The following is a 17,318-nucleotide window of genomic DNA, read 5'->3' as shown; positions in this document are numbered from 1 at the left end:
GTATATACAGATGTGGTGAAGGCTGTGGTATAACAGACCGACATATCTACTGATTTACCTGGCTGTGGAATACCACATACATCAGACTCTAGGTATATACAGATGTGGTGAAGGCTGTGGTATAACAGACCGACATATCTACTGATTTACCTGGCTGTGGAATACCACATACATCAGACTCTAGGTATATACAGATGTGGTGAAGGCTGTGGTATAACAGACCGACATATCTACTGATTTACCTGGCTGTGGAATACGACACATCAGACTCTAGGTATATACACATGTGGTGAAGGCTGTGGTATAACAGACCGACATATCTACTGATTTACCTGGCTGTGGAATACGACACATCAGACTCTAGGTATATACAGATGTGGTGAAGGCTGTGGTATAACAGACCGACATATCTACTGATTTACCTGGCTGTGGAATACGACACATCAGACTCTAGGTATATACAGATGTGGTGAAGGCTGTGGTATAACAGACCGACATATCTACTGATTTACATGGCTGTGGAATACCACATACATCAGACTCTAGGTATATACACATGTGGTGAAGGCTGTGGTATAACAGACCGACATATCTACTGATTTACCTGGCTGTGGAATACCACATACATCAGACTCTAGGTATATACACATGTGGTGAAGGCTGTGGTATAACAGACCGACATATCTACTGATTTACCTGGCTGTGGAATACCACATACATCAGACTCTAGGTATATACAGATGTGGTGAAGGCTGTGGTATAACAGACCGACATATCTACTGATTTACCTGGCTGTGGAATACCACATACATCAGACTCTAGGTATATACAGATGTGGTGAAGGCTGTGGTATAACAGACCGACATATCTACTGATTTACCTGGCTGTGGAATACGACACATCATCAGACTCTAGGTATATACAGATGTGGTGAAGGCTGTGGTATAACAGACCGACATATCTACTGATTTACCTGGCTGTGGAATATGACACATCAGACTCTAGGTATATACAGATGTGGTGAAGGCTGTGGTATAACAGACCGACATATCTACTGATTTACCTAGATGTGGAATACCACATACATCAGACTCTAGGTATATACAGATGTGGTGAAGGCTGTGGTATAACAGACCGACATATCTACTGATTTACCTGGCTGTGGAATACGACACATCAGTCTCTAGGTATATACACATGTGGTGATGGCTGTGGTATAACAGACCGACATATCTACAGTAATATCCCACTACTGATTTACCTGGCTGTGATTGTAAGACTTGCGTACCTGTCTGTCAAGTATAGCATTAACACCTAGTCTTGTGTCAGGTTTATGAGACTGAAGAAACAAGCATGCAGTCCAACTACACCTGACTAGCTTTCATCCCAACTAGCATGTCTCGTTCTACCTGAAGCAAGGCAGACTAATCTACATATCACGTTCAATCAATTTCTTTATCATCATGTAAATAAACAAAAGATTACGTTATGAAGTCTCTTCCGGTGGCAATGAAACGATCCCAAGTGTGCGGACAATAAGTTTCAGAAATAGAAGCCCTACCTAAAATAATCAATTCCAAGTCAAGAGATTAGCTATTAATAGACAATCCTTGAACAAACTCAGATAAGTAAATCCCTATGCGAGATGCAGGACAAACACATACGCACACACAAACGTCCTTATTCAATGAGATCGGGGGCGCTTTTGTGTAAATGCATGCTACTATAAATCGTTGCCTTTTGTGTGACGAAAGCGAGTAGTTTTTGCTCAAGCACTAGACAAGTGCACATCGATTTTGTATGACGTGGGTGTGACGACATGAGCGTAGTCCAGATTATTGAAATGTGAATAATTCAACATAGAGGTACATTAGAAATGGTGAAGACCTCGTCCCATCACACTCTGCCAATCAATGTTCAATTGTGGCCACTTTTTGAAGTTGCGTTCTTGTTAGGTGTACACAATTGATTTTCCTCATCAGGTAGAATATTATCCTGCCATTAGCAAAATGAGAAAAAACTATTGTTTATGTAGTAGAATATCCCAACATATTATGCAAATTGTTCAGTTTTCCTATCACTTAAAGTATCAAAATATGTCTCCAAGTTTTGTCTTAATGAATGTATTTCATACAAGAACCTTCCTCTACTTACTTTAATGTCCTTTTACCCACCTTATCATGCATGTCATCTGTAGCCATCAACTTGTGGTAAATATGATACTATAACCCCCAGACTTGGGGCAGATTAACATCTCTGTGTCATTATGCCAGTCTATTACAGTACAGATGAATGCTATAATTCTTACCAAAACACAATTTCAGTTCTTCAACATAAATTAACTAATTTATGATTCATTTATATTATCAATTGTCAAATTAATTCAAATTATTTGCACATACAATAAAGCCCTGAAACATTGTGCATACAATAAAGAAGAAGTTGACATCCATAATATTTTGTCTCATACTACAATAAATGGGATAAAAGATTGGTGTAGAATCATTCATATTGATCAATTTAGACAACAACATCAAGTTAATGCCAGACCAATTATATTTCTTGTTTTACGGATTTTTGTCCTCAGAAAACCTAAAGGCAGGAGGGAATAATAATAAAAAAACCAGTCAAAGTAATATTCCTTTTAAATACTAAAAGTATTTTAGTTTTGGCAATTGATGAAGTTTATATGGGGCAAAAAAGAATCCAAAATTATTATTTTTTGGAAGTTTACATTTTTGGACAATAAAAACATGAGGATTTTATTTTTTGAGTGGGGAAAATTAATTTAAAAAAATCTTATTCTTGAAAAAATATGACCGGCGGATCCGTAATACTAGAAATAAAATTGGTCTGGCCTTACCTAATGTTAAAATCTACATCAGAAGCTGGGCGACAGAGATGCTTTCATTTAAATATTTTATTTAAACTTGGTTTTGGAATGGTGAGGATGCAGCAATAACAATAACTGGCAATCATTACTTCATTCCAACATTGAATGGTCTACATCCAACACTTCAAACCACCCCTTGGTGTTAAGAAATATCAAACCAACTACTTCATCTTGGAACTTTAATAGTGAACATCTGATGGAACAACTTTATTCTGTGAACTAAACTGGTCAACATGGAAATATTCCAGGCTGATGGATAGTCCCGCATATGAGGAAAATATCAACTGCTACAATGTTGTCAATGGTACACTCTGTAAAAAACCATAATAAACCATTTTATTGGGAACAATACTCCAACATTGGACAACTATACATTATACAAAGCTTCTACAGACCAAAGATAAAGAAGTATTCTCTAAACAGCCATACTTCTTTCATAAGTTCAAGAGTTGACATGAGCTGTAATCCAGAACTGTTCTAAAAAACTCATAACAATTTGACAAACACTTATAACAGGTTGTTAGATAATCTTGTTTGACAAATGACTTGAATGAAAAAGTTCGGGATTTATCTGTTTTTTTGTAAACATATTGGACTTTGACATAGATGTTAAAAATGAACTGTCAAGATATTTATAACTGGAAAAGTCTCACGCACTCCACAGAAACTGATAAAATCCTCGTGTATGATACAAGTTCCCAGGAAGACAAGAGGCTTGGTGAGATAAGTGACTTGTGTGTGTAAGGCACCCGAGTCCCTGGGTCATGAGACACGCCGATAGTTGATGCTGTATATTAGTACTGAGCTGTTGTTTGTGAGTTCAATATTCCGTATTGAGCCAAGTCTTAATGACACACACTTCATAGTCCATTTAACAAAACACAATGATGTAATAGAAATACAGAATTGTAAATTAATGAGAAGTAAAGAAAACATTAACATATTATAAAATTCGTCATTGTCTTGAGAAAAAAGGTAAAAAGTCTAACACTCCAGCAATGCCAATGATGTGTCAACTTCAGAGGATTTGTCCAAGTGATTGTTACCCTTCCTCTAGGGGGCAGTGGGGTAGCCTCATGGTTGGCTCGTCATGCTGAAGACTTGGGTTCGATTCCCCACATGAGTGCAATGTGTGAAGCCCCTTTCTGGTGTTCCCCACTGTGATAGTGCTGGAATATTGCTAAAAGTGGCGTAAAACCATACTCACTCACTCACTCACTCCCTTCCTCTATGACCCAGGTAATGTGTCTGCATTTTGAGAGTTCTTTTCATGATGGAGTCGTATCATCAATACCTGGCAGGCACTGTCTCAAATACACCAGAGGTGGAAACACGACTTCCTTTTGGACAGTCTTCTGGGATTATGTGTAGATGTACACCGAGTACACAATATATACCCTCAGCAGTATACCTTCCAGACATGACAGGACCTATCTAACATCTATTACAACGTAACCATGCAATTTCACCATGCTGTATTCATTCTGCATGTGCTTGTTTATACCAACAATTTTGAGGTCTTACATGATGCTAATTGTTTGATGGGCATTCTAGAAGTTGGTGACTCAAAAATGAAACATACAACTTTATGGATGACAACTTCTTGTTTATTGCATAGAGCGACGTTTCGATGTAGATTCTTACACTGTTATCAAGCTAAAACCTTTTCTCTTGATAGCTTTATAACGGTGAAAGAATCTACATCGAAATGTCGCTCTATGCAATAAATAAGAAGTTGTCATCCATAAAGTTGTTTCAATTTTACATGATGCTGATTGGCCATTTAAAAACTTCACCTCACACGGTCTCATACAAGGGTGGCCTCTGATTTTCATACCAAGAGTATCCAATCAGATTTGAATTGAATATGACTGAGTCTACTACCCTACCACAATATTACTTTAAGACAATAAACAAAGTAGGAATGTGTCCGTATACTCACTATTTCCTGTTCGTCATATTTTTCTTAAACTACATAAACTTTGTAACATTTCACAAGAAATTGGTCTTCACACAGATACTCCAATATCATCATGTACTACCATCAGATGCGGTGGGGTAGCCTAGTGGTTAAGGCGTTCGCTCATCACGCTGAAGACCTGCGTTCGATTCCCCACATGGGCACAATGTGTGAAGCCCATTTCTGGTGTCCCCTGCCGTGATATTGCTGGAATATTGCTTACAGTGGTGTAAAACTCACTCACTACTACCGTCATCTTTAGCATCTTTATGATCAGTTAAGATATATACATTACTTTTCTTCCCACAAAACACCCACAAAACTCACAGTAAAAAATAAAAAAGCTAGGTGACATTAAACACTAATTCTTACTGGAACAGTCTTTTAGCCTCACCTACGGATGCCTTTCAACATGGAGTGTGAATCCTTATCTAATGCTGTATATGTGATGTGTTGGCTGGAAGGCAGCATCCAAATTAGTTCTAACACCCACAATGGCTCTCATCAGTACAATGCTAACAATCCAATCAGAGGACTGAACGAACAGATGATCATACGAAATTCACCACCTAACAAGTCACAAAGTTCCCTGCAATTCAATTTGTAACAATTACAAATCAATACGTTCAGCGAGAAAAATAAAATTTCAGAATATTTACATTTGTTGGAAAACGTCAAGGAGAGCTTTTGTTTGAAAATTTAATTGTGAGATAAAAGAAAAGTCCATTTGTAACCTGTTAGTAACTTGAAACATTGACATGTATACTATGTACATCGCAGACTGACTGGAGAACAGTTCATAGCCATCAATAATACAGTCATCTTGACAGTTTCAATACACATAATCAGCTCTTAAAATGCCTTTGAAGTTCCAAGCATCCTTAATTTCCCATAGATTATTAATATTTGTAATCAGAGAAGATGCCGTAGACTTCCTCCAATACATGAGAAGTATTCCACGCTGATAATGTCTGCCAGCCCACATCTCACTGTCAAAACCCCACCAGCCATATCACACTGATATTTGTAAAACTTTATTCATATTTCATACCACATTTATCACATATTGATGTCTCATAATTCATGGGTGATATTAAGCATATAACCTACAGATGCTCCCATAAACATGTATATCACCTATATCGGATACAGATGGTTCTATAAAGTGCAAAGATGAAAACATTGAATATGTGATAATGAGCTATCCATGCTGGAGACAGTGAAAGAGACATTACTTCCGTGACGGTGATCCAACTTGCCAAAACAATGACAGGAAACTTGGGACTGAAACAGTCGCTCCTCCCTCTCTATCTCCCTTCCCCCACTTCCACCCAAACACAGTGGAGGGGCACTTTAATGTAGGTTTCTATGATGTATTGTTAGGTCAGATTTCTGTGTTATTTTATACATAACATATTTTAAAGGGGTGTTTAGATTTATTTGGGGCCCTAAGTGGGATGAAAAAAGCTCACCCAACTAATGAGGTATTAACTCCTGGACAACCTATTTAAATACAAATATATACAATGAGCCCAAAACTTGATTCTGGAAAAATAAAATGAAGTATTTAGTAACATCACTTCACATTTTGGACAGCGGGTACAACACAGTAAAGGTTGGAAGGCAGACATGTTTATGACTAGGTCAAAGTTCTGTGAGCAGTTTGGAAGGCATCATTGCTGGGATCATTAATACAGAGTTTCAAGGGGTCCTGCAGTTGTAGAAACAAGTAAAACATGCAAATGTTCACCACTAATGTATGATACAAACCCTGTAGTAACCCACTAATGTATAGTACAAACCCTGTAGTAACCCACTAATGTATGATACAACCCCTGTAGTAACCCACTAATGTATGATACAACCCTTTAGTAACCCACTAATGTATGATACAACCCCTGTAGTAACCCACTAATGTATGATACAACCCATGTAGTAACCCACTAATGCATGATACAACCCATGTAGTAACCCACTAATGTATGATACAACCCCTGTATTAACCCACTAATGTATGATACATCCCTGTAGTAACCCACTAATGTATGATACAATCCCTGTAGTAACCCACTAATGTATGATACAACCACTGTAGTAACCCACTAATGTATGATACAACCCTCTAGTAACCCACTAATGTATGATACAACCCTTTAGTAACCCACTAATGTATGATACAACCCCTGTAGTAACCCACTAATGTATGATACAACCACTGTATTAACCCACTAATGCATGATACAACCCCTGTAGTAACCTACTAATGTATGATACAACCCATGTAGTAACCCACTAATGCATGATACATCCCTGTAGTAACCCACTAATGTATTACACAACCCCTGTTAACCCACTAATGTATTATACAACCCATGTAGTAACCCACTAATGCATGATACAACCCCTGTAGTAACCCACTAATGTATGACACAACCCAACCCCACTAATGTTATACAACCACTAATGTATTATGTGTGACAACCCCCCTGTTAACCCACTAATGTGATACATCCCATGTAGTAACCAACTGGTGCATGATACAACCCATGTAGTAACCCACTAATGTATTATACAGCCCCTGTAGTAACCCACTAATGTTGATTATACAATCCATCTAGTAACCCTCTAACCCACTAATGTATGACACCCCTGAAGTAACCCTAACAACCCACTGTAGTAACCCACTCTGTGTGATGACACAAACCTTCTAGTACCCACTCTGGTTTGACACAACCCCCTGTAGTAACCCTCTGGTGTGACACAGCCCCCTGTAGTAACCCTCTGGTTTGACACAACCCCCTGTAGTAACCCTCTGGTTTGACACAACCCCCTGTAGTAACCCTCTGGTTTGACACAACCCCTTGTAGTAACCCTCTGGTTTGACACAACCCCCTGTAGTAACCCTCTGGTTTGACACAACCCCCTGTAGTAACCCTCTGGTTTGACACAACCCCTTGTAGTAACCCTCTGGTTTGACACAACCCCCTGTAGTAACCCTCTGGTTTGACACAACCCCCTGTAGTAACCCTCACATCCTACCTGAAGGTTACCATGTTATGATTAATTGCTCACCTGACTTGAGCCAAAGTAAGACGACCAACATGCTCATAAATCATGCCGCCAAGCGCCACCCCATGAGGTAAAGCCTGTCAGTCGTTCTGTACTGCTGCTATCATATGGACACTCACACAACACAGAGCTGACGTACAAAGTCAACGCATTATATCTTGCCAATCAAACATCCTACTGACAATGATCCTTAGAACTTACCTGATCAATTACCTTGTTACGTATATACCACGATACATTAAGTAAATTCAAATAATGTTTCCGGTGATTTTTTAAACCTTGATTAACTCAACCTTTCAACATAAGGGTGTTTTTATATCACCTATAAATATCATTAAATGTTTCTCCCGTAAACAGATACTGAGCACTAGAGTATATTCTGAGGTGAATGACGTCACGCCAGTTCCTATTCTAAATACGAGAGTCTTGCAATATTTGCATGTATGGTCGTCACAGTGTTGTAATCAATATCATATATCTGTGTATACATTTCACACTGTTCACAATGGAAGCAGAGGATGTGCAGTCATTACCCAGCCTCCTATTACCTTACATCATATTGATTTAACCAACACCTGTGGGTTACATAGTCATGCTATAACTCACCGTATCACATGCTTTGATTATAACAGGTATGTAACACCCTGAGATTGCCGCCTCTCGGTAACCTGAGGTAGGGAAATTGTGCCAAGTGTGTCATATGACGGTATCTGCGTCAGACGCCTATCTATCACAGCGACGTCAGTTGATAAGTCACAAGTCTACATATCCCGGCTTACATTGTGCAAATATTAATGCATGTTCTACAGGAATTTTGAGCTGTAGTTTGATGGTGAATATGTTGTGCCACATTAAGCAACTTCAGGTGTAATTCATAAGGTATATAAAACAATAATAAGCATGTACACAGGTGTAGAAACCAACTGTAGACTACAGGCACGTACACAGGTGTACACTACCAGCTGTAGACCACAGACAAGTACACAGGTGTACATGACCAACTGTAGGTCCAGGCATGTACACAGGTATACACAACCAACTGTAGACTACAGGTATATACACAGGTGTACACAACCAGCTGTAGACCACAGACAAGTACACAGGTGTACATGACCAACTGTAGGTCAGGCACAACCAACTAGTACAGACAAGTACACAGGTGTACATGACCAACTGTAGGTCCAGGCATGTACACAGGTATACACAACCAACTGTAGACTACAGGTATATACACAGGTGTACACAACCAGCTGTAGACCACAGACAAGTACACAGGTGTACATGACCAACTGTAGACACAGGTGTACACAACCAGCTGTAGACCACTGACAAAGTACACAGGTGTACATGATCAACTGTAGGTCCAGGCATACACAGGTATACACAACCAACTGTAGACTACAGGTATATACACAGGTGTACACAACCAACTGTAGACTACAGGTATATACACAGGTGTACACAACCAACTGTAGACTACAGGTATATACACAGGTGTACATGACCAACTGTAGACTACAGGCATATACACAGGTATACACATCAATCTGTCAACCACAGGTATATACACAGGTGTACAAGACCAACTGTAGGTCACAGCATGTACACAGGTATACACAGGTGTACCAACTGTAGACCACAGGTATATACACAGGTGTACACTTGACCAACTGTAGGTCTACAGCATGTACACAGGTACACAATCAATCTGTAGACTACAGGTATATACACAGGTGTACATGACCAACTGTAGGTCCAGGCATGTACACAAGCATACACAACCAACTGTCAACCACAGGTATATACACAGGTGTACTGTATGACCAACTGTAGGTCCAGGCACAGGCATACACAGGTATACACAACCAACTGTAGACTACAGGTATATACACAGGTGTACATGACCAACTGTAGACTCCAGGCGCGTACACAGGTATACACATCAATCTGTCAACCACAGGTATATACACAGGTGTACATGACCAACTGTAGGTCCAAGCATGTACACAGGTATACACATCAATCTGTCAACCACAGGTATATACACAGGTGTACATGACCAACTGTACACATACCAACTGTAGGTATAAGCATGTACACAGGTATACACATCAATCTGTCAACCACAGGTATATACACAGGTGTACATGACCAACTGTAGGTCCAGGCATGTACACAGGTATACATATCAATCTGTCAACCACAGGTATATACACAGGTGTACATGACCAACTGTAGACTACAGGCACGTACACAGGTATACACATCAATCTGTCAACCACAGGTATATACACAGGTGTACAATGACCAACTGTAGGTCCAGGCATGTACACAGGTATACATATCAATCTGTCAACCACAGGTATATACACAGGTGTACATGACCAACTGTAGGTCCAAGCATGTACACAGGTATACACATCAATCTGTCAACCACAGGTATATACACAGGTGTACATGACCAACTGTAGGTCCAGGCATGTAGACAAGCATACACATCAATCTGTCAACCACAGGTATATACACAGGTGTACATGACCAACTGTAGGTCCAGGCGCACTGTAGGTCCACAGGTATACACATCAATCTGTCAACCACAGGTATATACACAGGTGTACATGACCAACTGTAGGTCCAGGCATGTACACAGGTATACACATCAATCTGTCAACCACAGGTATATACACAGGTGTACATGACCAACTGTAGGTCCAGGCACGTACACAGGTATACACAACAATCTGTCAACTACAGGTATATACACAGGTGTACACAACCAACTGTAGGTCCAGGCTATATACACATCAATCTGTCAACCACAGGTATATACACAGGTGTACATGACCAACTGTAGACTACAGGCACGTACACAGGTATACACATCAATCTGTCAACCACAGGTATATACACAGGTGTACAATGACCAACTGTAGGTCCAGGCACGTACACAGGTATACATATCAATCTGTCAACCACAGGTATATACACAGGTGTACATGACCAACTGTAGACTACAGGTACGTACACAGGTATACACATCAATCTGTCAACCACAGGTATATACACAGGTGTACATGACCAACTGTAGGTCCAGGCATGTAGACAAGCATACACATCAATCTGTCAACCACAGGTATATACACAGGTGTACATGACCAACTGTAGGTCCAGGCGCGTCCACAGGTATACACATCAATCTGTCAACCACAGGTATATACACATGTGTACATGACCAACTGTAGGTCCAGGCATGTACACAGGTATACACATCAATCTGTCAACCACAGGTATATACACAGGTGTACATGACCAACTGTAGACTACAGGCACGTACACAGGTATACACAACAATCTGTAGACTACGGGTATATACACAGGTGTACACAACCAACTGTAGACTACGGGTATATAAACAGGTGTACATGACCAACTGTAGGTCCAAGCATGTACACAGGTATACACATCAATCTGTCAACCACAGGTATATAAACAGGTGTACACGGCCAACAGCAGCTTTCTACCTCCCTCCCCCATTTTAGAAATATATGATAGTTATGCAAATTGCATTAATAATCAAAAATTACTCTTCTGTAATCAACTTGGTTAGTCAAGCTAAGAAATGGCTGCTTTTCATTCTATTGCTTTTAAGAATTTTATGAATTAAATAAACATCATCCCAAAACCTTATCAGTAAGTTCTGTGCTCCTTGAACAATTCCAGCTACATATCAGATTCATCTGAACAAAGATATATTAAACGTTTCATGGCTGCAAAGTCACATGAATAATGGACGCTCTTGACATACATATCTACAAACGCTTGATCACCACACAATCGAGGTGGGGGAATCTGTGAATAAGTTCTGTTGTTATAATTAATTATATTATTAAAATATGACTGGTTAGGCTATTTCTAACCAGGTAAACAGATTCTACACTGATGAAACACAATATACAGTCACTAAACATTGCTGCATCTCAGACAGGATGTTAAGCACTTGCTGATTTCAAAAAGCCCCAAATTGCTCTTGAAACATTTTGTATAAATTGAATCAATTCTTTTTATGTCGGTTTATTTGTTACATTATTTAAAGTCATCTAAGAGAATTATTACAATTTGCGGAAGTAAGCATTGCTACAGAAATAAGAGATTGCACCTAACCTACACAAAGATTGCTGGCAGTACAGACAAAATCGGTCCTGCATAATATGGTCAATAAGTACTTTGTCATTCCCAGCACATGTGACACACCCAATGCCAACAGCACTGTGCCCCATGGGGATAGGGCCAGCCCACTACCCACAGAAACAGCCCACCACAGCTGTGTCAACTGCTGTCATTTAGAGGGTTGAGAACTGGATAAAATCCATCAATGGATCTTTACAGTTTCATTTGTATTTTGTTTTTTATAAATGGTTGCTATGTTGACTGAAATTTTCAAACAATTTCTAGCCATTTTACCAAACTGATGTGCCTCCCTTCCCTGGAGCATCTACACACAGACAAACACAGACATACACAGACATACAGACACACACAGAGAGACATACAGACACTCACACAGACATACAGACACACAGACATGCACACACATACTACAGACATACAGAGACACAGACATACAGACACAGGCACACAGATATACAGACATACAAACACAGACATACAGACAGACATAGACACGTGCGCACGCTCGCACACACGCACAGAGTAATACACACACAGATGAACACACAGACAGAGCTTAGGTAATACACACACACCCTAGGTAATACATGCACACAGATGCACGCATGCACTGCCTGCAAGAATTATAATCTGGACCAGTCAAACCAGTGGTCGATCTCATGAGCACTAATCTGTCTCCCAGCTAGACCACCCAATCCATAAAGTTGTTTCTTACAACCATTTCTTGCCACAAGTTCTATCCTAGAACCCGGAAAACTGTTAGGAAAGATCAGTAGTATCAAAACTATGTGTTACCGAATGTTCTAGGAGTGTTCAAGCGAAGTCATTATTGAATGTTAATATCAACCGATCTATGTCATTGTTACTGAAGCCAAGCATAAGTTACAGATGACCTAACCTGGGTCTCATGTTGTTGATCACTGGATCGTCTGGTCCAAACTAGATTATATACAGACAAACCGCCATGTAGCTGGAATATTGCTGAGTGCAGCATAAAACAACAAACCAACCAACCTAACCTGGGTCAACAGAGGGGAACTGCAGGAACAGAGGCTCGAAATGATGGCCATATTTAGACTTTTCCCATATTTAGACAGTATCCATTTCCCCTGTAGTCCATTATTTTATGCTCATTGATCAAACATTTGGAAAGGACAAGTACCCTCCATATTGGTCCCCGGAGATGACATTAAAGATTATTTTCAGATAATTTTATTACCACATGCAGCTTTGCATTTGTGAACTGTGATCTGTTTTGGTAAATACAAATAACAATGAAAAAATGGCTGCAGTAAACAATGATCTTGTTTGAATGTGTGCTCATCAAATACCTGCCAAAGTAAATATGTAAAATATTATCACATGCATCGAGGACAGTCTAGACAGTTTGTGTATTTTATATGCATAGCCAAAATTGCTGATTGGGAATATCAATACCAAGCTTTCAAACAAATGTTTCAATTTCAATAAACATCATGGTGGGAGATGCATTTGCTGAATACACTATAATGAACCCAAACTGGCAAGAATCAGATCGGAGCTATTTAGGTTGGGGCAATCTCCGGTTCATCAAACATGTGCACCATTCAAAGTCACCCGTGCATAAAAAGCATCAAAGAGAAAGTGTCACTGCAGCTTACCTAAGTGAACATTTCATGGGAGAAAATCGGAATTTTGGAACTACCATTTTTGTCTTCTTACTCAACAGTAAAGTCTACTCACAGGACCAGAGATGTTGTGTGGCATTATATATATGACAAATCAGGTCAGACCTGTATCATAATTGTGTCGTATGTACTTTCCATAATCTCCACTAAATGTCTACAAGCCCTGTCACTGCGACCTCCGCCTCCTCCCACACTTAACTGATAAGACAAATCAGTATTACACTGATAAGTCATTATTCCAACCTGTCCTCAGCAGTAAGCCCACACTTAAGCCCATTAACAGTTCAACTTATAACATTGTTTATCTTGCCAGCTAGTATTTTTGTGAAACATTTTTTGTGGGAAAATGAAACAGTAAGCCTCATAAAGAAACATCTGAATTTCTCAAAATGATTTCCTAATTCTAACCAGAGGCCCAAATAAGCTGCGTATCCGGGTAAAATATGCATAGAAAATTTCCAACTACGCATTGAAAAATAATTCTTGAGTACCAATTACGCATTTAAAATGTTAGATACGCAAAAAGTTTAAAACAAATGCGTAAGGAATATATTTATAAAAATCGCTTGCGTAATGAAAAAGACATCGATTGCTATCAAGTTGTACTGTTAGTATAGGACAAGTGTTGTACTGTCAGTATAGGATGAGTGATTTTTTATGAAATCATTTCCATTATATTTAAGTTGGTTTTGATTAGGTATGACATAAGGCAGAACATACCTGCTTAGTAAACTTACTCAATGACATAAAACTTAGGTGAGTAAAATGACTGAAATACCCACATATTTGAAAGCAGTGGGTAACGGAAAATGAAATACCCACTCAACATTCATAATACCCACTTCAAAAAATACATTGGGTACAGTACCCACATGAGCTAAATCTTATCTGAAGCTCTGTCTAACAGTCCTTTGGAACTAAATATTTATATCCATTCCCTCTAAGTGTTAAAAAGCACATTGTTTATTAAAAAATTGATACATGTACATATTTCATGGTCTTTTCAGACATGCTAGTTTTTTCAAGTGACTTGATGTAAATGTTACGGTCTACTGTCCAGGATAATTTGTCCAGGCAGATGATGCCGACCACACTGAATGTTGAGTTGTAACTGTCACTGATGGGTGGTGCCCCTGTCTGACAACATGTCCCTCCCAGACACCTAAAGCTGACCACAATCACAGGTTAAACAAGTGAATACATGTATGGGGAAGAGGCAGTTGATCCCTGTGACAAATCATGTTTACAAGTACCTTATGTTAACTTTCCAATTTTGTCCTACTGTGAAACATATTCTGTTTTATGGGAGTGCCTCAAATATTCCCAAAAGCAATTAACTATATACATTAATCAATGTATTAGAATTCATTTCTTTTATTATTAGAAGTTAATGTTCTACAATATTGTACAACTGGATTAAACGTACGGACTAGGTATTCATTATGATAAATACACCCAAGTGAGATGATTTCTATATATTGAACAAATATCTGATATAGTTTTGGTTTTAATCAGAATTTTTCTATTGATCATATTTGTGTAATGTGTAGAGCAAATGTTCAGTAAAACCTGGTCCATTTTCCTTCATGGGTACACTGAGTGACAAAACTGGTCATCCTTCATGATCATAGGAAAAAAGTCCGTGGAAAAAGTCCTTGGTCAAAAAGTCTCACCTCCCTTGAACAAACACCTACATTAAATGATGCCAAAGGACAAAACACCTGTCTTAAATAAATACCATTTCAGAATTGTAACTTTCCACAGACATAATGCGAACATGCCAAAGGTTAAGTTTTAAGAACATATTTTCAACACTTCCATTACTAAGTTTTAAGGACATATTTTCAACACTTCCATTACTAAGTTTTAAGGACATATTTTCAAAACTTCCATTACTAAGTTTTAAGGACATATTTTCAACAGTTCCATTACTAAGTTTTAAGGACATATTTTCAAAAGTTCCTTTACTAAGTTTTAAGGACATATTTTCAACAGTTCTATTACTATTTTCAACAGTTTTAAGTTTTAAGGACATATTTTCAAAAGTTCCATTACTAAGTTTTAAGGACATATTTTCAACACTTCCATTACTAAGTTTTAAGGACATATTTTCAACAGTTCCATTACTAAGTTTTAAGGACATATTTTCAACACTTCCATTACTAAGTTTTAAGGACATATTTTCAACACTTCCATTACCAAGTTTTTCAAGGGGGAGGAGAACATGGCTGAAAGATAGTCAATGTTTGATTTACAAATTATAAAACACTGAGAGGAGAAATCTGAATCAAAACAAAATTCTTGACACAAATCCCACCCTGAGAAATGTAAATACCTGTCTTGAATATACTTGGTTCCACAAATCACAGAAAGTGATGAACATTATATATAACACCATATATAAATGCTGGCTTTCATAAGGAACCATTGAAAACCAAACAGCAGATGATGGAAGCCTCTATGTGATACTACTGATTAGGGTATGATTGCCAGGTATATATGAACACCTCACCAATAATCGACACTTGCCACAATCATGGACACTGTTGATGCCTTTGTGTACAACACACAGTATACCATGTCAATGTACATCAAAGAATCTGATGAGAAAATAGTGAGTTCACCTTGATTATGGTATGGGGCTGTAGCAGAAGTAGTACAATGTGTCACAAGCTGAAAATAGACTATTGACTGGCACACATATTCACTAATCAGCAGGTCGCTGACCACCAATGAGTGAGTGAGTGAGTTAGTGAGTGACTTAGTGAAAGCCTGACATTATCACACATGTATGAAACAACCTACAATTCTAGTCAAGACCAAACAAGCCAATGTTTGAAAGCATCCTTGTCAGCCTATGCAGACAATATCCAGGTCACAAACCTAGGTTCTACTTCATACTAATTCATATGTTAACTCTGTGTTTTGACATTACATTCCATTAATGGCAAAACAAAAATAAAATGTGTATATTATTTGCCAATATATTTTAAGGACATACACACAAAAAAGGAATTAATTTTTTCAGACACAAAATTTACTGAAATAAATTCAAAAATATGTTGAGTTACTTATCAATAGTAAAATATTTAATCTATGTAAGACAAAACTGTCAAAGGCATGTTTGTTCCAGTGGTGCTGTCAGGGTAACAGTGGGTATAAACTGGTAGCACCATCAACACATCTACATGGCATGCAAGCTCGGTGGATGATAATAAGTCATTACGTTGATGAGGAGAACTCTTTACTAATCCCCTTGTCTTATCTACAGCTAAGTAGATAGACTCCACGACTACAGCTGGGCTGTGTATAAGAAGGCCAGATTTGGTAATTGGATTCAGGGCCAAAATCACGACCAACAAATTGCGATTGAGCTGCCTGATTATGTGGAGCTAAGTCAGCCGACGACAGGCAGAGGAAAGGTAGTTGGTAAAAATATCAATAATTGGACCTAGTACTTGGACCGGTCAATACACGACGCAGGCGCTACGTGAACGTCAGTTTTTTGACGGTTTTACCAAGGCAATGCAGTACCTAGGCG

The 17,318-nt window shown here is 38.6% G+C and overlaps 1 protein-coding gene across 6 annotated transcripts in view; it reads right to left on the bottom strand.

The window, feature by feature from the left end:
- Nucleotides 1-17,318, bottom strand: part of LOC124271565 (myocyte-specific enhancer factor 2A-like) — a 115,414-nt gene that overhangs the window by 96,887 nt on the left and 1,209 nt on the right. Inside the window, exon 1 of one of the 6 annotated variants that reach the window (XM_046706710.1) lies at nt 1,262-1,280. The exons of the other annotated variants lie outside the window; for them this stretch is intronic. The gene's annotated coding sequence lies outside the window, so the exon portion shown is untranslated. Of the gene's footprint in view, nt 1-1,261; nt 1,281-17,318 lie in introns of those variants that run through there. 6 annotated transcript variants of the gene reach the window in all.

Source organism: Haliotis rubra, unplaced genomic scaffold, assembly GCF_003918875.1.
Source record: "Haliotis rubra isolate DU_JTF1 unplaced genomic scaffold, ASM391887v1 Scf161, whole genome shotgun sequence".
Lineage (NCBI taxonomy): Eukaryota > Metazoa > Mollusca > Gastropoda > Lepetellida > Haliotidae > Haliotis > Haliotis rubra.
Note: the sequence above shows the minus strand (reverse complement) of the source record. Positions and strands in the feature narration are given on the sequence as shown.